General features: G+C 44.2%; 1 protein-coding gene across 4 annotated transcripts in view; it reads left to right on the forward strand.

Moving 5' to 3' along the window:
* Positions 1–21,766, forward strand: part of CHRM3 (cholinergic receptor muscarinic 3) — a 476,802-nt gene that overhangs the window by 364,291 nt on the left and 90,745 nt on the right. For 2 of the 4 annotated variants that reach the window (XM_084832244.1, XM_084832260.1), the window contains one exon: positions 16,870–16,969. The exons of the other annotated variants lie outside the window; for them this stretch is intronic. The gene's annotated coding sequence lies outside the window, so the exon portion shown is untranslated. The remainder of the gene's footprint in view (positions 1–16,869; positions 16,970–21,766) is intronic. 4 annotated transcript variants of the gene reach the window in all.

Consider the following 21,766-nt stretch of genomic DNA (forward strand, 5'->3'; position numbering starts at 1 on the left):
AGCTGTGATGGATGGATCAGTCTATTTCTAGTCCATGTCAGTTTTACATGTGCTCATGTGCCTGCCAGTCTGCATTTTTTAGAAACTGCATAGAAATTTGCATTACTGTTGAATGCATTATTTCATGAGATATTCCTCTTGGCATGTGTTTTGTCCTAAAATATGGAATTTTGTACATACTTTAACCTAAAATAATCATTTTAGATACATTTTGGTATGTTTTTTGAGCAGATAACTGTACTGCAAAATTCAGACAAGTGCGAACATCAAAAATAATTGTCCAGGAAGTGAAAATCTGGTTGGTTCACTTAAAAATGTGAACTGAATGACGTTCTTGACCAACCCTACTTCTGAATAGACATGTGTAGAATTGAGCTGTCATTTCCTTATTCTAGCTGTTCTTCTGCTTTCCCCATGAATTGTCTCCTGACCTGATTATTCTAACAAAATAGCATATCCGTGATTTTCAGTATGCCAGCAATGGAAAGTTAATGATAGAGATTTTTAGAGTCCATTTTACAAATCTCATGCATGGAGCTGGATGATTTACAGTGATTTCTTTATTCATTCCATGAAACATGTGCAGTGAAATATTTTTCTAATAGATTTCTAGATTTTATCTCTCTGCAGTAATCTTCTATAATTATAGTTTTGCAACGTAAGCCTCAACTACTGCTGTATATTGGCAAAACTCTGCCCACTTGTTTAACACAAAAATTCCCTTTATTGATAATTAACATATTTCTTTTGACTAATAACTGGAATAACCACCACCGGGTGATTCCAATTATGGAAAAGAAATTTCATTGTACATATTTATTATCTATGTGGGCAAATGGGATGGAAATCTGTATCCAAGCAATGATTTTCCCTGTTTATTCCTACTGATTTTCCTTCCCACATCTTATATTGTACACCAAAGGAAGCAGGTGCTGTCACTGAATAATGTGGCTTCTGTCGTTACTGTAGAAAGCTTCTGTGCTTGATTATCATGAAATGTAAACCTCTTCTAAATAGCTTAAAGTAAAAATTCATCAGCTTTTGAAAGATTGCTTATACTAAAAAAAAACCTCACACATTTCATTCTCATTTGCATCTAATTAACTCTTGAACTTGAGTAAATCCTTGATTTAGAGTAATATCCAAAGCAGAAAGAGAGGCAGTAATTTCTTGTGGTGAATGATTCATATTATTTCCCCAAAGTTTTTGAGTTTCTGCATGTGATCTTTTGCCCTCTCAAGAAGGCATAAAATAAACCTTTTTTGAAGAAGAGCTCATGTAGTTGTGTAATCATCAGCCCAGTTCATCACCACTCTTGCGAGTTCCAGTTATGGGAGAGAGAGAGAGAGAGAGAGAGAGACTATAGCTTTATTCAGTAGCTAGATCTTACTTACACTCACACACAAAGACAAAACACAAGGATGAGCATACTAGCTCTATCATCTTATCCATGTTCAGACTGAATGTCTAAAGTGGGGACCATCCACAGATACAAAAGGCTCCCCAATTCAGAAATTTGCCCTGAACACAAGGAGCATGATGAGAACAGCAATAGGATGGTGGGGGTGGTGGAACTAGCATGTTCATTCTTGCTCTACCTCCTCATATGTTAGTACAAGTAAGATTTAGAATGCCTGAACAAGGGTTATCTAGTCCTAGAATTTATTTTCATAGTAATCCATGAGAGAATCCTTCTGTTCTCTGTACTAACTATTGTTTATTCAGATTTCTTTAGTGACAGAGTAGACCCACCTAATCTGCATTTAAAATTACTTGAAACTATTATACTATCCAGCTAATGTCTGGGCTAGAAGCTGCAGGCCGCCCCAACTGATGTCCTTCTGGAATCTAGGCTGGAGTTTTGATACCTGGACCAACATTGCTAACTTGCAAACTATGGATCTGACCTCAGGTAGCTTCATTCATCTCTTGCTTTGTGCTATCCAACTACTACTGCATGGTCAATGTGCTTCATTTCTTTCCTATATAATATTTTCTTAATTCTTTGTCATTTCAATGAAGTGCCTTATGTTTTTGAGTATCCCTTGTCTGCCTCTCTCTGTCTGCCCGTCTGATTATTTTATCCCATCCTTTCTACAAGATGCTTAGGGTGGCATACATGATCTGCCCTCTCTTCACAACAATCTGTGAAGTAAATTAGGCAGAGAGACATTGACTGGACCAAGGTCACCCGGTAGGGATTTGAACCCAGTTCTCCTTGGTCTGCAACACTAACCACTGCACCAAACAACTCTGCTTTACTTCCAAGTCTGACTTTACTTCTACCTTACTCCCTGTCCCTGTTTTACCTTTTCTGTTCCCCATTGATCCCATCCACCCCTTTCCACTTGCTTGGACTACTTTCATAGAATCAAAGAACTTCAGCATGTCTAACTGCAATTCCATTTATCATTTCAACAAGATTCTTCTGCCTGCCTGTCTTCTCTTTCTTACTACCTGACTTCCAAGGGTCAACCTTATAAGGACTTACATTTCTTCTGAAAGTTCCTGTTCCTGTAGGGAGGCACCAGATCCACTCATGATGTAACAGTTCAAGGACTATCAGAGACAATTTTTTCCCTAGAACTAATTTAATATCTCCGCCCAATTGAGAAGGCATATGTGATATTGTAAATGGCAACACCTCAAGCTGTGTTAGCATCTACAACCAGTGAATGAACACTGTTGGAACTTATGATTGGAAATGCTTTTGATAATATGTTTTCCTATCTCAGTACATGGAGCATATAAACTTGACTAAAGATCTTTGACTATTGGGCAGTATATAAATGTAATAAATAAATAAATAAATAAAAATCTGGATCCAGCCTAGAATGTTTAGCTGGATTTTAGCCACTTACCCATTTAGCCAAGTTCATGGGTTTGCCCTTATATTACCCTCTTGCCTTTTCCTCACATATAGAGTCAACTTCCAGAGCATCTAGCGTTCCAAGGATTCTTAGGGTGACATCTTCCATTTGTTTCATTTGATCTCTTTCCACTGCTGACTAGAGTAAAACATAACGTATTAAATGCTGTATACTGTTTAAATTTACAGCAGATGTACATACCCTGGCTATGATACAATCATATAGCGAGGGAAAAATGCTCTCAAAATTACAGTTATATTTATCCTGACACATAGCATAGATAGGTCAAAGATGCGCCTATTCTCAGTGGTTGATTTTCCACTTGCTGTTTTAACAATGAGCCTAGTCATGTTTTCCTGCCTTCGTGTGTCTTCATTCTGATTTTTCTTCAATATAGTAATCTCAAATTCTCCTCTAGAGGTTTGTCAGGCATCCTCCTCTGTTGTTGTTGTTTTAAAAAAGAAACCTATAGTAATGAAAAGTGTTCATAGTACAGAAAACAATTTGCAATGCCTACCATCTCTCCCTTTATTTGCTTTGTGTTGATTTTTTTTATCCTTTGTTATTGAAATGGAGATAAATGCAGGGAAGTCCCCCAAGCTCTGCTGGTAGCCACTGCAGAAAGCACAGCAGCCTGCACCTCCAAGGTCATAACAACAACCTTGGAAGGCCTCAGAGAGGTCAAGAAGAGGGCGAGATGATGGGCAGTGAGGGGAGAAGAGAGGAGGGGCCAGGATCCACAGGATCCTACAGTCTCTTCGTTGCCATCCCCATCCACAACAAGGTAGATCAGAGGTTCTTTGGACAAGGCAATAAACACATCAGGCTTTGTTGCTTTTCACTGGATTTTATTCAAGGGGAGAGGTAAGGTGACGACAAGGGAAAAGGGAAAACGAAGCAGAACACCTATTACAGCAGCAAAGTGAAGACCAGAAGCTTGAAGAGCAACAGCAAGCTGAGGCAGACGTGGGAAATGCTGAGGTGAGGAAAAATGCAGTAGAGGATACTCCTTGGAAAAGGGTGACAGTTAGGAGAAGAAGAACTAGAAGACACTCTGCACCAGTGGAAGCAGTGGAGCTGTGGAACCAATTCCAGTACTTGCGGATGAGACTGGAGGACAGCCTGCAGAGGAAGAATCACAGGGGAATCTACATGAGAGTGAGCAAGAGGCTGAAGGTCAGTCAAGCACAGGCAATGAAACCCAGGCCTTCAAGAAGAAGAAGAGAAGAGTAGTAGTAGTGGGAGACTCCTTGTTGCATGGGATCGAGACCCAAGTATGTCGCGAAGACCTGTGGACTCGCCAGGTATGTTGTCTCCCGGGAGGACAGATTAGAGATGTGACTGAATGGTTGCCTGCACTCATAAAGCCCACTGACAGGTATCCCTTTCTTCTCATCTATGTGGGAACAAATGATACCGCCAAGCAGAGCTACGAAGAAATCATGTCAGACTTTGAAGCTTTGGGAAGGAAACTCAAGAACTTTGGGGCCCAGATAGTTTTCTCATCCATCCTTCCAGTAGTTAGAAGAGGGATAGAAAGGGAAAGAAAAGTACTCCAGGTGAATGACTGGCTACGAAGGTGGTGCCAGCGCAAGAGATTTGGATTCTGGGACCACAGGCTATACTTCCTGGAAGATGGGCTGTTGGCAAGGGATGGGTTGCACCTCACAAAGGCTGGGAAGAATGTGTTTGGCCACAGGATAAAGAACTTCATCAGAAGGGCTTTAAACTGAATCCTATGCGGAAGGGAGATGTAAAGACTTTAGGAAAGCTGATTTTAACAAACTCAGAACAATGATTAGTAAGGTCCCATGGCAAGCGACTCTAATGAGAAAAGGATAGGGATGGGGGAGAATTTCTCCCCGAAACTTAGGGATGGCGGAGAATTTCTCCCCGAAACTTCGGGGGGCCGAGCGCCAACGTGTTCGGCCCCCCGAACAAGTTTCGGGGAGAAATCCTCCGCACCCCCCCCGCACCCCGCACCCCCCCGGGACGGGACTTACCTTCCATGAATGTCCCTCCCGGCGGCGGGTCCGGCTGGCGGTTCGTCTGGTGTACGAGCAGGGCGGGAGCGGCAGCCGGTCTTTCGACCGGCTGCCACCCCCGCCATTGCAATGAAAGAAAAAAAAAACCGTCCCCTGATAGGCTACGTGATGATTAACGTAGCCTATCACGGCTAGATTTGCAAAGTCAGCCGTGATAGGCTACGTGAATCGTCATGTAGCCTATCACGGGTGACTTTAAAAAAAAAAAGTGTGTACGGATAATGGCGGCCCCCATAGGGAGCCGCCATTCCCTTTCCTTATTTGGTCGCTGTAGTCTACGTAAATGTTTACGTAGACTACGGCGAAAATAAGGGCAACGCTATTTGCGTTGCCCTTATTTTCGCCATAGTCTACGTAAACATTGACGTAGACTACAGCAACTAAATAAGGAACGCGAATGGTGGCTCCCTATGGGGGCCGCCATTCGCGTACGCACTTTTTTTTTTTAAAGTCACCCGTGATAGGCTACGTGACGATTCACGTAGCCTATCACGGCTGACTTTCCAGATCTAGCCATGATAGGCTACGTGAATCGTCACGTAGCCTATCAGGGGACGGTTTTTTGTGTTTTTTTACTTTCGTGTTCGCGGCCGGGCGAGGCGGGAAGCCTTCCCCCCCGGCCTGAACTTCGCGGGGGGAGCGGCGAAGCGCTCCCCCCCACCGCGAACAAGCTGCGAGAAAAGGTAAGTGACTTTCGTCCACCCCTACCGAAACTTCGGGGGGCCGAGTGCCAACGTATTCGGCCCCCCGAAGTAGTTTCGGGGAGAAATTCTCCTCACCCCCCCCGCCCCCACACACACACCCCCCCCCGGGATGGGACTTACCTTTCCCAAATGTCCCTCCCGGCAGCGGGTCCCGGCGGCGGTTCAGCAGGTCTTCGACAGGGGCAGAGGCGGCAGCCGGTCTTTCGACCGGCTGCCACCACTACCATTCCAATAAAAGTAAAATAAAAAAAACGCCCCCGTGATAGGCTACGTGACGATTAACGTAGCCTATCACGGCTAGATTTGCAAAGTCAGCCGTGATAGGCTACGTAAATCATCACGTAGCCTATCACGGGTGACTTAAAAAGAAAAAAAAAAGCGCATACGGCTAATGGCGGCCCCCATAGGGAGCTGCCATTCGCGTTCCTTATTTGGTCGCTGTAGTCTACATAAAGATTACGTAGACTACGGCGAAAATAAGGGCAATGCTATTTGCGTTGTCCTTATTTTCGCCATAGTCTACGTAAAGATTTACGTAGACTACAGCGACCAAATAAGGAATGCGAATGGCGGCTCCCTATGGGGGCCGCCATTTGCGTACGCGCTTTTTTTTTTAAGTCACCCGTGATAGGCTACGTGACGATTAACGTAGCCTATCATGGCTGACTTTGCAGAACTAGGCGTGATAGGCTACGTGACAATTAACGTAGCCTATCACGGGGGCGTTTTTTTTTTTTTAACTTTTTATTTCGCGGCCGGGCAAGGCGAGGCGCCTCCTCCCCGGCCTGAATTTCGGCCAGGCGAGGCGGGAAGCCTCCCCCCCAGCCTGAATTTCGGCCGGGCGAGGAGGGAAGCCTCTCCCCCCCCCGGCCTGAACTTCGCGGGGAGAGAAGCGAAGCGCCTCCCCCCCACCGCGAAGCAAGCTGCGAGACCAGGTAAGTGGCTTTCGTGCACCCCTAGAAAAGGAGTCCAAGATGGGTGGCAGCTTTTAAAAAAGGAAATTCTCAAGGCACAATTACAAACAATTCCAACAAGAAGAAAAGGTGGAAGACAACAGAAGAAGCCAATGTGGCTTCACAAAAAGCTTAGAGATGACCTGAAAACAAAAAAGGACACATATAGGAAGTGGAAAGAAGGCCAAACAACAAAGGAAGAGTACAGGCAGGTAGCACAGAATTGCAGGGATGGCATCAGGAAGGCTAAAGCTGAGAACGAGCTGAGGTTAGCGAGGGATGCTAAAAGCAACAAAAAGGCTTTCTTCAGCTATGTGCATAGTAAAAGACAGAGGAAAGAAATGGTGGTTCAGCTATTAAATAAGGATGGCAAAACGATAACAGATGACAAAGAAAAGGCAGAGGTGCTCAATTCCTACTTTGGCTCAGTCTTCTCCCAAAAGAGGGTCTATGACCCCACTGGCAAAGGCGAAGTACAGGCTGAAGGGGCAGGATTGCAGCTTGAGAATGATAGGCATATGTTCAGGGAACACCTAATTACTTTGAATGTGTTCAAATCTCCAGGGCCAGATGAACTGCATCCTAGAGTCATAAAGGAACTGGCAGAAGAACTCTCAGAACCGCTGTCTCTGATCTGTATCTTCGAGCAATCATGGAGGACGGGTGAAGTGCCAGATGACTGGAGGAGGGTTCATGTTGTCCCTATCTTCAAAAAGAGCAAAAAGGAGGAATATGGGAACTACAGACCAGTCAGTCTGACATCAATCCCAGGGAAAATTCTGGAGCAGATGATAAAGCAATCCATCTGGAAGCACCTTGAAAACAATGCAGTGATTATTCGAAGCCAACATGGATGTGTCAAAAACAAAGCCTGCCAGATGAAGCTGATCTCATTTTTTGATCAAGTCACCTCCCTTGTGGACTGTGGGAATGCTGTAGACATCATATACCTCGACTTCAGCAAAGCTTATGACAAGGTGCCCCATGATATCTTGATAAGCAAACTAGCTCAAAGTGGGCTAGATGTAACAACGATCCGGTGGATCCACAGTTGGCTACAGAATCAGACTCAAAGAGTGCTTATCAATGGGACCTTCTCAAACTGGGGAGAGGTAACGAGAGGGGTACCGCAGGGCTCAGTCCTGGGCCCAGTGCTCTTCAACATTTTTATTAATGACTTGGAGGAGGAGGTGCAGGGAATGCTGATCAAATTTGCAGATGACACAACATTGGGTGGGATAGCTAATATTTTGGAAGACACAAACAAAATTCAAAGTGATCTTGATAGGCTGGAGCGCTGGGCAGAAAACAACAAATGACAATTAATAGGGATAAATGCCATGTTCTGCACCTAGGAAAAAGAAACCAAATGCACAGTTACAAGATGGGGGATACGTGGCTCAACAACACTACAAGCAAGAAGGATCTTGGAATTGTTGTCGATCACAAGCTGAATATGAGCCAACAATGTGATGTGGCTGCAAAAAAAGCCAATGCTATTTTGGGCTGCATTAATAGAAGCATAGCTTCCAAATCCCGGGAAGTACTAGTTCCCGTCTACTCAGCACTGGTTAGGCCTCATCTGAAGTACTGTGTCCAGTTCTGGGCACCGCACTTTAAGAAGGATGCAGACAAACTGGAGAGGGTTCAGAGGAGGGCAACAAAGATGATCAGGGGACTGGAAACAAAGCCCTATGAAGAGAGACTGAAAGAACTGGGCATGTTTAGCCTTGAGAAGAGAAGACTGAGGGGAGATAGGATAGCGCTCTTCAAGTACTGAAAAGTTGTCACAGAGAGGAAGGCCAGCATCTCTTCTCGATCATCCCACAGTGCAGGACACGGAATAATGGGCTCAAGTTACAGGATGTCAGAGTCCGGCTGAACATCAGGAAAAACTTTCTGACTGTTAGAGCAATACAACAATGGAACCAATTGCCTAGGGAGGTAGTGGGCTCTCCCACACTGGAGGAATTCAAGACAAGGCTGGACAGCCATCTGTCAGGGATGCTCTGACTTGGATTCCGGCTTTGAGCAGGGGGTTGGACTTGATGTCCTTGTAGGCCCCTTCCAACCCTACTATTCTATGATTCTATGCCCTGTCAGTCACTAGGAACCCCGATACAGTGACAGACATGCTCCAGGACCAGTCAGATGTGGTGCATGTTGCAATCCTTGCTCATGGAGAGGTTCATCATTATGAGCTCTTTGGGGCTTTTTATACTGTCTAACTCATGCCTATGTGACTAACTTTTCTTCATCTACACCTGTGAATTGGCAAACTATCTAGTACATTCATACTTTCAAGTTTATGTACATTATTCATGAGTGATTTGCTATCACTTCCCATAACTGGTATCTCTGATTAAGTTATCTGCCCACTGGCTATGCTGGCCATAACATCCTCCCTAAATTCTCTCACAAGAATGTTCAGGCACAGGGGTCTTACAGAGGGGAGATTCAGGCATGACGATTCAACATGTGGGAAAACACCACTGTGCCCTCCTTGGGATCACAATAATCTTCTGGAATGTATCCTACTACAGATGGGTTCAGAGGAATGGGAAGTGAAATCACCTCCATCTTCCACCCACCCTGCCTGGCTCTTGCTAGTAGGGCATAGGATAGACAGAGGTCTCCAGTCTATAGGATTGCTCTCTAAGATAACTTGGAAAATGAAGTTAAATGCAAGTACCAACAATGTGGGGATATAGCAATAAGGGGAAAAGTTGAAAGGTGGTGACAGATCATAGATATGTATATAGTGGGAACATAATAAAAGACACATAAGAGAGTTGCTTTGGAGTTTTAATTTGGAGGGTTTTTTTGGAGTTTTAATAGTTAGAATTGTAACAGTTAACATATACTGACTATTTCATAGTACAGGTTGACTGTTTTCCCATGTTTTCCCATTAGGCTTTTGCCCTGTGTGTATCCAGTTGTAGAAGGTACGGTCATATAGCCAGCTGAATATTGTTACTTAGTTCATTATTTCTCTAGTATTCAGTGGCGCATAATACAAGCTTGTAGTGTCAGACTCAAATAGATGGAAGTGCCAACCTCCCCACTCAGGTCGTACAAATAACTTTTTATGAGAATAATGTAAACTCCACTTGAATTCTGTGCCAAACCAAAAATTTCACCACAATTAGACATGAAATGGGGAAACACAAAACAAAATGCGATCACTTCTTAAATAGTATGGATATGATAACAGAAAATGCTGTTCTGCATATAAATCTGCCTTCTGTTCTCAGAGCCCCACGGGGAAAAATACTGGTCCAAAAGCCCAGTGAGCCAAAGAGATATATCTGCACCCCAGAAACTCACTAGATACAAAGTTCCAAAATTTGCATGGAATATGGTAAGAGAACTGAAGCCCACACTGGCAAATCCCATAAGAATCAATGTCTTTGGATTGATGGCAAGAACTTATGAATAAGAATATATGGGAAAGCATAATCTATATAGTTTTACTTGAAATTCAACCAGTGTAATGTGACTATGACCCAGTTCACACATAACAGCTACAGTTGGTGGCAAATCATTGGTTATTTAACCAATCATTTGCAGGGACGGTTTGCAGCAACAGCCTAAGAATACCCCATTGGTAGATTGTTAGCGGGAGGCCCAAACCCAGACACTTCAGGTTATTTATGGGTTAACTCACAAATGGAAGGTGTGCACCTTCAGATGTCATGCTAACAACCTACAAATGGGATGTTCATAGGTTGTTGCTGCAAACCAGAAGCAGCTCGCACATGTCATACATGCCTGCAAATGATGGGTTAATTAACCCAGGATTTGCCGCCAAATTCCACCGTTACATTACATGCAAACGTCCCCTATGTTTTCTATTATCAAATATTTATTTGTTGATTAGCTAAAGATTGATTTATTGTGCTAGCATCTCAGATGTTGTTGTTCAGTCGTTAAGTTGTGTCCGACTCTTCGTGACCCCATGGACCATAGCATGCCAGGCCTTCCTGTCCTGCTGCGCTCTCTCCCGGGGTGTGCTCAAGTCCATATTCATTGCATCAGTGATGCTATCTAGCCATCTCATCCTCTGCTGTCCCCTTCTCCTTTTGCCTTCAATCTTTCCCAGCATCAGGGTCTTTTCCAGAAAGTTTTCTCTTCGCATTAGGTGGCCAAAATATTTGAGCTTCAGCTTCAGTATCTGTCCTTCCAACGAGCAGTCAGGGTTGATTTCCTTTAGCATTGACTGATTTGAGACCTCCTTGCAGTCCGGGGGACTCATAAGAGTCTTCTCCAGCACCACAGTTTGAAAGCATCAATTCTTCGGTGCTCAGCCTTCCTTATAGTCCAGCTCTCACAGCGATACGTTGCTACTGGGAAAACCATAGCTTTGATTATACGGACCTTTGTCGGCAAGGTGATGTCTCTGCTTCTTACTATGCTGTCTAGGTTTGCCATAGCTTTCCTCCCAAGGAGCAAGCGTCTTTTAATTTCATGGCTACAGTCACCATCTGCAGTGATCTTGGAGCCCAAGAAAATAAAATCTGTCACTGCTTCCATTTCTTCCCCTTCTATATGCCAGGAAGTGATGGGGCCAGATGCCATGATCTTCGTTTTTTTAATGTTGACTTTCAAACCAGCTTTTGCACTCTCCACTTTCACCCTCAACAAGAGGCTCTTTAGATCCTCTTCGCTTTCTGCCATTAGGGTGCTATTGTCTGCATATCTGAGGTTGTTGATAATTCTCCCGGCAATCTAAATTCCGACCTGTGATTCATCCAACCCGGCGTTTCTCATGATGTACTCTGCATATAAATTAAATAAGCAGAGCGACAATATGCAGCCTTGTCGTACTCCTTTCCCAATTTTGAACCAATCAGTTGTTCCATGTCTGGTTCTTACTGTTGCTTCTTGACCCTCGTACAGGTTTCTCAGGAGACAGGTAAGGTGGTCTTGTACTCCCATCACTTTAAGAATTTGCCACAGTTTGTTGTGATCCACACAATCAAAGACTTTAGTGTAGTCAATGAAGCAGAAATAGACGTTTTTCTGGAATTCTCTTGCTTTCTCCACGATCCAGCAAATGTTGGCGATTTGATCTCTAGTTCCTCTGCCTCTTCGAAACCCAGCTTGTACTTCCGGTAGTTCTCGGTTTACATACTGCTGAAGCCTAGCTTGTAGGATTTGGAGCATAACCTTGCTGGTATGTAAATGAGCGTAATTGTACGGTAGTTTGAACACTCTTTGGCATTGCCCTTCTTTGGAATTGGAATGTAAACTGACCTTTTCCAGTCTTGTGGCCACTGTTGAGTGTTCCAAATTTGTTGGCATATTGAGTGCAGCACTTTAACAGCATCATCTTTTAGGATTTTAAATAGCTCAGCTGGAATACTGTCATCTCCACTAGCTTTGTTGTTAGTAATGCTTCCTAAGGCCCACTTGACTTCACTCTCGAGGATGTCCGGCTCAAGTTCAGTGACCGCACTATCATGGCTATCAGGGACATTCAGATCTTTCCTGTATAGTTCTTCTGTGTATTCTTGCCACCTCTTCTTAATCTCATCTGCTTCTGTTAGGTCCCTGCCTTCTTTGTCCTTTATCATACCCGTCTTTGCACACAACGTTCCCTTGAGCTCTCCAGTTTTCTTGAAGAGATCTCTAGTCTTTCCCATTCTGTTGTTTTCCTCGATTTCTTTGCATTGTTCATTTAAGAAGGCCTTCTTGTCTCTCCTTGCTATTCTCTGGAACTCTGCATTCAGTTGGATATATCTTCCCCTTTCTCCCTTGCTTTTCGCTTCCCTTCTTTCCTCAGCTACTTGTAAAGCCTCCTCAGACAGCCACTTGGCTTTCTTGCATTTCTTTTTCTTTGGGATGGATTGAGTTGCTGTTTCCTGAACAATGTTGCGGACCTCCGTCCATAGTTCCTCAGGCACTCTGTCTATCAGGTCTAATCCCTGAAATCTATTCCTCACCTCCACTGTATATTCATCAGGGATATGATTTAGGTCATACCTGAATGGTTTAGTGGTTTTCCCTACGTTCTTCAATTTAAGCCGAATCAATTTAGTTTAAGCATCTCAGATATAGGATATTAATTATACGAAGATTTTTTAAAATGAACTTGAAAATTTTATCATGCTTATTAAGTATCATATAAACTCAGTGCTTCACGTTAGTGACACTCAGAGATGCATTAATGGTATGCAGTCAGTAATGGAACTTGTAGAAGTTCTGCTAGTTTTTCTTAAAAACTGTACCAAAAGGGTGCCTCATAAACAAGAACATTTTGTAGTTCGGCACTTGAACAGCCTGGCTGAATATAAACCTGAGTTCTAGTTCTCAAAACAAAGAGGAATGCTTCCCATTTAATTTGCTAGTTTGGAGGCTAGAAGATGAAGTATTTGACAAGGCTGGCAGAGTAGCTGATCTACTGAAGGAAGCAGTGACTGCAGTACTGGCAGGTCAGATCCAGGTGTTTGGTGTACCTTGGCTCTCTGAATATTCTCTCCTGCCTTCTGTAGGGAGGGGCTAGCCAGTTTGGAAGATAGCCAGTTTGGTAGATTGGCAGAGGAGTACTGTGTGTCCCATTAATCTTGTTTTTTCTGCACTCACTTTCCACAATAAGCCTTTTCCTCTTCCTCTGCTCGCATTGTGTGTTCCCTAAGCAATCATTTCCTGCATCTGATATACACAGAGAACAGGGCACTACCACACCACGTACGAAGGGAAACATTTAGTTTAGGAATAGCAAAAATGCTTTACCCATTTTAAATGGTATCTGGAGTTCAAATAGTGATGGTTATTAAAAATAAATAAATAACAGTAACATAACATCTGTACCACAGTGAAGGATTTTGGAGAATATACGAATTATACTGAATGTTCCCATAATGTTCCTTTGTGCAATTTTGGTGTCAGATATTTCTACTCTTATCAAGTGAGTCAAACCAGAGAACATGTATGTGTTACATCCACTATGGAGATGCTGCTGAAATGGCTTCCATATAACAAGTGATAACTGCCCGAACTGTAATGTATAGAACCACTTACTGACTGGGTTCGTATGATCATGACGAGGGAAATAAGCCACGGTGGCTTATTTACTTCACCATGATCATGCAAACAGGCTCATTGTGTGATTTTCTGTCACTGTATTGTGTGTTTCTATTCCCCTGTCAGCTGTGGGAAAAAGAAAAGTGGGATATTACATGTCGGGGAAACACAAACAATAATGGAGACAGAAAGGACCAACTGTCCTAGTTCTCCCCTAAGACAGGGCATCCTATTCCATATTAAAAGATTGCCTGAGAGATGCCTACCCCAACTCCTCTGTAAAACCTCCAAGGTTTTTTTCAGCTTCGTTAGGCAGTCTGTTACTCTCCTGAACAAGTCTTAAAGATGTTCTTTATCATGTTAAGCCCTTAAAAGGGTTTAACATTATCTCTTAAAAGTTGTTTCCTCAGTTGTGCTCCTTCTCTTAAATAAACTGCATTCCTATTAAAAAAAATATAGAAGTAAATTTAGCCTGTGGATATTTCTTTGAAACCACCACTGCCAGTTTGGAGGAATAAAGGATATTCTTAGCAGTTTTTATTGTCTATTTGTGTCCTCTCTTTCAATAGCCATTCACATTTTGGAATATTTCACAAAAATTTGTTTTCCTAGAATTGGATTTATGTTTTGAAACCTGAAATTCTAGCATGGAGCATCTTCCAGAAGCATCTAGCTAGTTCGGGCATATTTTTGTTTTGCTGTTTCACAAGTATTTTTCCCAAATTAAATTTCATGAGAATATTGGAGATAGTTTCAATATGAGATTCTTTCCCTCCCACCCACACAGATCCACATGAGGAGCCCCTGGCAGCTGGGTACAGCAGTACTCCCAGCCATAACCAATAACATGTGGGAAAGCAGTTACCTTCAGTCTCCCACCAAAGATGCCACCCTCACTTCTGACACCATTACGACAACCATACACCACCTGCACTGGCTCACGAGGCATCTTCCAACAGACAACTGAGGTGGAACATAGGCAGCTGCCTCATGCCAGACTATTTGATCACCAGGCCCAACATGATCTATTCTGACTGCCAGTGGCTCTCCAGCACCTCAGGCAGGCATCTTTCCCATCACCTATCACCTCTTAATGGAGATACCAGGGATTGAACTTCAGACCTTTGGCATGAAAGGCATGCGTCAAAGGCTGAGCTGGGATCCAATGCTGGGACCCAAAGGCTGTGTTAGGAGGAAAGGGATTGTTTTCAGATATCACACTACACTACTTCAGGCAAGAAATGTAAGGAAGAGAGCTATGCAACTTAAGAACCTAACATACCAATACAGTTGGTACAATTGAAGGTATCAGTGTGTGTGCCCTGCAAAGATCAGTCGGGTTGTTTATTGTCATACAGTCTTTAAATTAGCAATTTGCAGACATGTCCTAGGATTAAGCTGGCTGTTTTAACTTCTCAGTCTAGAGGCAGCATTTTGTATCCTGATCCCAGGTTAGAGGTGGACAAGAGATCTTTAATTATATAACAGAGAGAAAGAAATGTGTTTTATGGCACTTGAGAGACTAACGTTTTAGGACCTTGTAACTGCAAAATGCCATTTTATCATAAAATGCTATTATGCCATTTGTAATTTTGTTTAAAGGTTCAAAAATATTTCCATCTAATACACTTAGATGGGCCGCGGTGGCTTAGTGGTTAAGACGCTGAACTGCAGACTGGAAGGTCGGCAGGTCAGCAGTTCGAGACCCGAGTGCTGCGTGATGGAGTGAGCTCCCGTCACAAGTCCCAGCTTCTGCCAACCTAGCAGTTCGAAAGCAAGAAATTGCAAGTAGATAAATAGGTACCGCCTCGGCGGGAAAGGTATCAGCATTCCGTGCACCTTGGTGTTCAGTCATGCCGGCCACATGACCACGGAAGCGTCTTCGGACAGCGCTGGCTTTTCGGCTTAGGAACGGGGATGAGTATCGCACCCTAGAGTTGGACACGACTGGTTGGGGACACCTTTACCTTTTTAACACACTTAATTCCTTTGTTGGAGTTGACAGAAGGGGCACATCAACAGCAGCTTATTCTATAGGAAGGTGGGGTTTCTGGAGGAAAAGAAGCAGCAGTCAATTTGTACCTCTCTTTGCAAGGCTTTGGGGTTATATTGCCTGAAGTCTCATGAGATCTGAAGTTTGCCTTACTCGCTCACATTATTTGGAAATGAAAGGTAGAAAGTGAACATATAAAGACCCAGTTCCTGCTTTCACCAATCACCAGTCAGAGGGAGGAAGTTCAATCAACCTATCTGCTTCTGTGAGGGAGTACACTGGGCTCTGGTGAATTGTTCCACAATGATGTTTGTGCAACATTTGCATTAATAAGATTGTCACAAGGAGTCCAGCTTGTGGTGATTATATTTACATAAAGCATATTCATTCAGGCCTTCCCACAACATTTGACTCTTTTTAAGAACACAGCAACATAGTATTGATGCTGGCAATAAAGCATGGCTTGAATAATAGAAATACAGGACGCTGCTTTATACCAAGTCAGACGGACTGGTCCATCTAACTTAGGGATGCTGAAGAAATCTGCTGTGGACTCCAACGAGGCCAGATTCCCAAGAATCTGACCTGCAGAGTCTGCAGCTCCCCTTACCTGCATATCCTCCAGATTTCGCATGGGGTGGCTCTCCGGCTTTATAGAAGGTGAGATAAGTCATGGGAAAATTATGGCTGTAATTGGTGTATTTTATGCCACTTGTGGCTGTAAAGCACTTACTTCTACCTAAATTGCAGCCATTACAGTAGAGATGTACGAAAGTCACTTACCTTTTCGCAGCTTGGCTTCGCGGTGGGGGGGAGGCGCTTCGCTTTCCCCCCCGAAGTTCAGGCGAAGGGGGGGAGGCTTCCCGCCTCGCCCGGCCGAAATTCAGGCCGGGGAGAAGCGCCCCGTCTCCCCGGCCGCGAAACAAAAAGTAAAAAAAAAAAAAGACCCCGTGATAGGCTATGTGACGATTTACGTAGCCTATCACGGCTAGATTTCCAAAGTCAGCCGTGATAGCCTATGTAAACCATAACGTAGCCTATCACAGGTGACTTTGAAAAAAAAAAAGCGCGTACGCAAATGGCGGCCCATGGGCTGCCGCCATTTGCATACGCGCTTTTTTTTTTCAAAGTCACCCGTGATAGGCTACGTGAAGATTTACGTAGCCTATCACGGCTGACTTTGGAAATCTAGCTGTGATAGGCTACGTAAATCGTTACGTAGCCTATCAAGGGTGTGTTGTTTTTTTACTTTAGTTTTTTTTTTTTTTGCAATGGCAGCAGCAGCAGCCGGTCAGGAGACCAGCCGCCGCCCCCGCCCGTGCCGAACCACCGCCAAACTGCCGCCGGGACCCGCCGCCGGGACGGACATTCGCCAAAGGTAAGTCCCGTCCCGGGGGGGGGGCGGAGAATTTCACCGCCGATTTCGGGGGGCCAAATGCGTTGGCGCTCGGCCCCCCAAAGATTCGGGGAGAAATTCTCTGCCATCCCTACATTACAGCAGACACAGCAGGGCTCTGGAGAAATCTCTGGGGCCCCAAGAGGCCCAGGTTCCCCCACGGCAGACCTCCCCCACCACTGAGTGGATGTTCGCCTATCCCTAATGTAACTCAGTATTGTCTCCACTGACTGGCAGTGGCTGTCCAGGGTTTAAGACAGGAGTCTTTCCCAGCCCTACCTGGGAATGAATCTGGAACCTTTTGCATGAAAAATATGTGAATGAGTGAATTTTTAATAAAATGTGGGATATTATGGTGATTTCTGTATTATCATTCATTAAAATGACTTTCACTTACAGTGACCTCTTGGGGGAACTAGGATTCTGGTTCCAAATCTAAACTCCAAATCTGAATCTTCAGAGTAATCAGTAGTGGTAAAAATTGATACTAAATGGGGGGGGGGAGGATTCCCCCAGCTCTATAACCAAACAAAGGTGCTGTCAAGTCTATTTTTACTGTGTCTTTGGGGTTAATAATGGCCTTGAACCTAGATTGAAATGATAATAAATTTTATGCCTTGCTGAAAGTTTGATACTGCCAACGTTCTTGATAGATAGGTGCAATCAGCAATTCGTCCAAAGTCACTTGGACACTGTGTACTCTAATGAGGACAAAATCTTGTAATTCAATCTTTACATCCACCATCAAAGGCGATGCCAGTGGCTATTAACTTTAGTCTTGTTTGTCCAATTCATCTTTCACCACATTGTAAACAGTAGTCAGTACCATATAAGGTCTTAAACATATAAAGGAACTCATGAATTGGTTCATGACACAAGTATCTTTGGGTTATATGTATAACACAGTAGAAAATGAAACTACTATCTGATATTGGACTGGTTGTTTTAATAACTAGCACAAAATGCGGGTACTGTGTCCTATCCTCCCACCAGCCATGTTTAGGTTATTTTTCACAGTTATTTCTTGTTCAAAGAACTGAATTCTACAAAGTCCATTTGACTATCTTAATAAACCAATATTTGAAGATATGTCTTGGCATTTCCATTACATCACTTTAGAGATGGCATTGGTTTGTTTGCTGAATTGGCAATTATGTATTTGTCAACCCCAGAGAAACTTTGAAAGTCCTACTGATGGTATCATTTGCTATTCTTGGCCATGCTTTGAGAACAAAAGAGAGCAAGGAAGACATGATCTATGATGCTTTAAAATAAACACTCTTTTCCTGACCCCACCCAATAAAATCATACAATTAAAACCCAGTGTCTCCTTACCCAAGAGTTCCTGATCAGTTAAAATACAAATAAATCCATGTCTACATTTAGAAACTGCATCAAACACAAGTGAACTTTTGAATGTCAATTTAATTACAAAATAATAGAGGCCAATGTCACTTCAGAGGTTTATTTTCACATTTTATAAACAGCTTCGTCATGATATTTAAAGTCTCGCCATAAGCTTTTTCCCTAAATCATGAAAAAATCCTACAATGACAGATACGTGGGAATCTGATTACTAGTGATAACTTAGAAAGTAAGACCCATTTTTATACACATTGGGTAGAAACTGAATCTCATAAATACAATTTAATTTATGAAGTAGTTTAAATCTTGGAATCTGCATTATAACAGGATCCCAGTGTTTTACATAATACCTTGTGTGAGTATCTTGTACCAGTATATTTCACAGTCATACGTTACACAGCTCTCAAGTTCACAGTGCTCTTCCTCAGATTTCCTTCCTGACCTGAAGAAATATAGTCTGCAATTTGAAAATTTCCCTTGATTCCCTTGACTCATAGAGCAACCACTCTTTTATTTAGAATACACTGATAAAATAATAAGGGTCTAGTCACTTCAGAGATTTATTTTCACATTTTATAAAGTTCTCCATATTGTTGTTTAAGGTCTAAGCCCCACAGAAACCACTCCTACATTTACTGCAAGAGGGACAGAATTTAGTCTTTTAAACCTTCCAGAGGTTTTTCCTATCTATTATATTGATCACCCCCTGATAATTGCCTCCATGGAGGAGAATTATGGGCCCCATTTTACATATGTAAGGAGAGGGCGGATATCATGATCCTGCTTGTGAATAACTTTCCACATTCAACAGGAGATATTCTGTTTGTGGCTTATTACAATGCTCATAGAATATGCAGGAACTCAACTACTTCTGGCAAAAGCTATTTTAAGTATAATTTTCATGCTACAGCTATCGCTCTTTGGGAATTGTAGATTTATTTTATACCTTGTTCTTTCTAAGAATTATTACACAGAAATCAACTCAGTGAAACATGACTCTTGGATAAAGGAGAATTTTATTGCAAGTATAAATATTAGTTAGTAGCTCCAGGCTCAGAAATACGAATTTCAGTTACTCATAATGCTTGTCCCAATCTGAAATGAACATTACAGTCCCAAGACTTCTTCTCTGGCTGAGATATTCACTCATCTCCTATCTCTTATGCCTTCCTCCTACCCAGCCTGCCCTTGTTGTTGACCTAATAGCTGCAGCATGAGGAAAGGGAGGTCGCTTCTCTTCACTAGCTCTCACTGTCTTTCTGTCTCTGTCTCACACACTCACAAACCCTCCTCTGAAACCTAACATGCTGTTATGGCTGTGAGGCAGCCCCCAGGAGAGACAACTGTCTACCTCTGGTAAAATTACATTTCCCAGTGCTCCTTGCTTACAGCTGTAGCAGCATGGTAGGTGCTAGAGGAGGGTGAGAGGGAACTCCCTCCCTCCCAATTCCACCAACACAGCAATAGCAATCAAGTTAAGTGGGGAGGTGGGAGAGATTGAGGGTTCGCTGCAGTGGGATTGTGGGAGAAACTGTACCCTGCCATGCTCCTGATGACTTCTTTAGGGGCACAGTGGGGCTTGATTTGGCTCAGAATTGGGATTGGAATGCACTGAGCTATTTTGTGAGCTTGAAGGTATATATTTTGGTTTTTCAAGTCGAACTACAAGCCTAATGTTGGGGTGATTTTTGAAAAAATCTGTCTTGGCTCTTGATAACTTAATAAAAAACACTGATGTAATATAAAGTAGGGCTGTGCACCGATTCAGCCTGAAGCCCGTGCTCTGAATCAAAGCAGGGCACTTTGGACTGCTTTGGCTGCCTCCAAAGCAAAGTGGAGGGGGTATGAAGAAGCCCGAAGTGAAGGGGATCACTCCAAAATGCTTCAGAGCACTTCAGAGTGATCCAAAACCCTGGCTGCCATGCTGCCACCACCCAGCCCCTTACCTGAGTCCTCTGGACGAGTGCCGGCAGCAGTCGTGTTCTTCTGGAGGGGGGGTAGGCATTTTTTAAATAACTCCCTGTATTTCTGGAAAAACAGGGAGTTACCATTTTAAAAATGCCTCCCCACCAGAACAACAGGACGGCTGCCAGTGCGCGTCCAGAGTAGGGGTGAACGAAAGTCACTTACCTTTTCTCGCAGCTTTTTCGCGGTGGGGGGGAGCGCTTCGCTGCTCCCCCCGCAAAGTTCAGGCCGGGGGGGGGAGGCTTCCCGCCTCGCCCGGCCGAAATTCAGGCCGGGGGGGGAGGCTTCCCGCCTCGCCCGGCCGAAATTCAGGCCGGGGAGGAGGCTTCCCGCCTCGCCCGGCCGCGAACATGAAAGTAAAAAAAAAAAACATCCCCTGATAGGCTACGTGACGATTCACGTAGCCTATCACGGCTAGATCTGGAAAGTCAGCCGTGATAGGCTACGTGAATCGTCACGTAGCCTATCACGGGTGACTTAAAAAAAAAAAAAAAGCGCGTACGCGAATGGCGGCCCCCATAGGGAGCCGCCATTCGCGTTCCTTATTTAGTTGCTGTAGTCTACGTCAATGTTTACGTAGACTACGGCTAAAATAAGGGCAACGCAAATAGCGTTGCCCTTATTTTCACCGTAGTCTATGTAAACATTGACGTAGACTACAGCGACCAAATAAGGAACGCGAATGGCGGCTCCCTATGGGGGCCGCCATTATCCGTACACATTTTTTTTTTTTTAAAGTCACCCGTGATAGGCTACGTGACGATTCACGTAGCCTATCACGGCTGACTTTGCAAATCTTGCCGTGATAGGCTACGTGAATCGTCACGTAGCCTATCAGGGGACTTTTTTTTTTTTTCTTTCATTGCAATGGCGGGGGCGGCAGCCAGTCGAAAGACCGGCTGCCGCTCCCGCCCCGCTCGAACACCGGACGAACCGCCAGCCGGACCCGCCGCCGGGAGGGACATTCAGGGAAGGTAAGTCCCGTACCGGGGGGGGGCGGGGGGCGGGGGGGCGGAGGATTTCTCCCCGAAACTTGTTTGGGGGGCCGAACACGTTGGCGCTCGGCCCCCCGAAGTTTCGGGGAGAAATTCTCCGCCATCCCGAGTCCAGAGGGCTTAGAGCTGGCAGCGGCAGCAGCTTACCCGGCAGCACTGGCAGCGGTGGCTCCCCCGGTGCCAGCACCAGCTCCCCCAGCAGTGGCTTCCCCGGCAGGGCCAGCAATGGCAGCAGCGGCTTCCCCAGCAGCCACGTCGGCGACTCCCTCAGTGGCGGCAGCCCCCCCCCGAGAACAAGGTAAGGAGCTGGGAGCTGGGTGGTGTGTTGGGGGGGCGAAGCGGGATTCTGATGTCCAAATCCTGCTTTGGCTTCATAGGCCAAAGCAAGTCAGGGACCCCCGAATCAGCCAGAGCCAAATCAGGCCCGCCACAAAGCAGCATCTGAGTCAGATCG

The sequence above is a fragment of the Heloderma suspectum genome, chromosome 1, assembly GCF_057233095.1.
Source record: "Heloderma suspectum isolate Gila_16-S chromosome 1, 16-S_ref, whole genome shotgun sequence".
Taxonomy (NCBI): Eukaryota; Metazoa; Chordata; class Lepidosauria; order Squamata; family Helodermatidae; genus Heloderma; species Heloderma suspectum.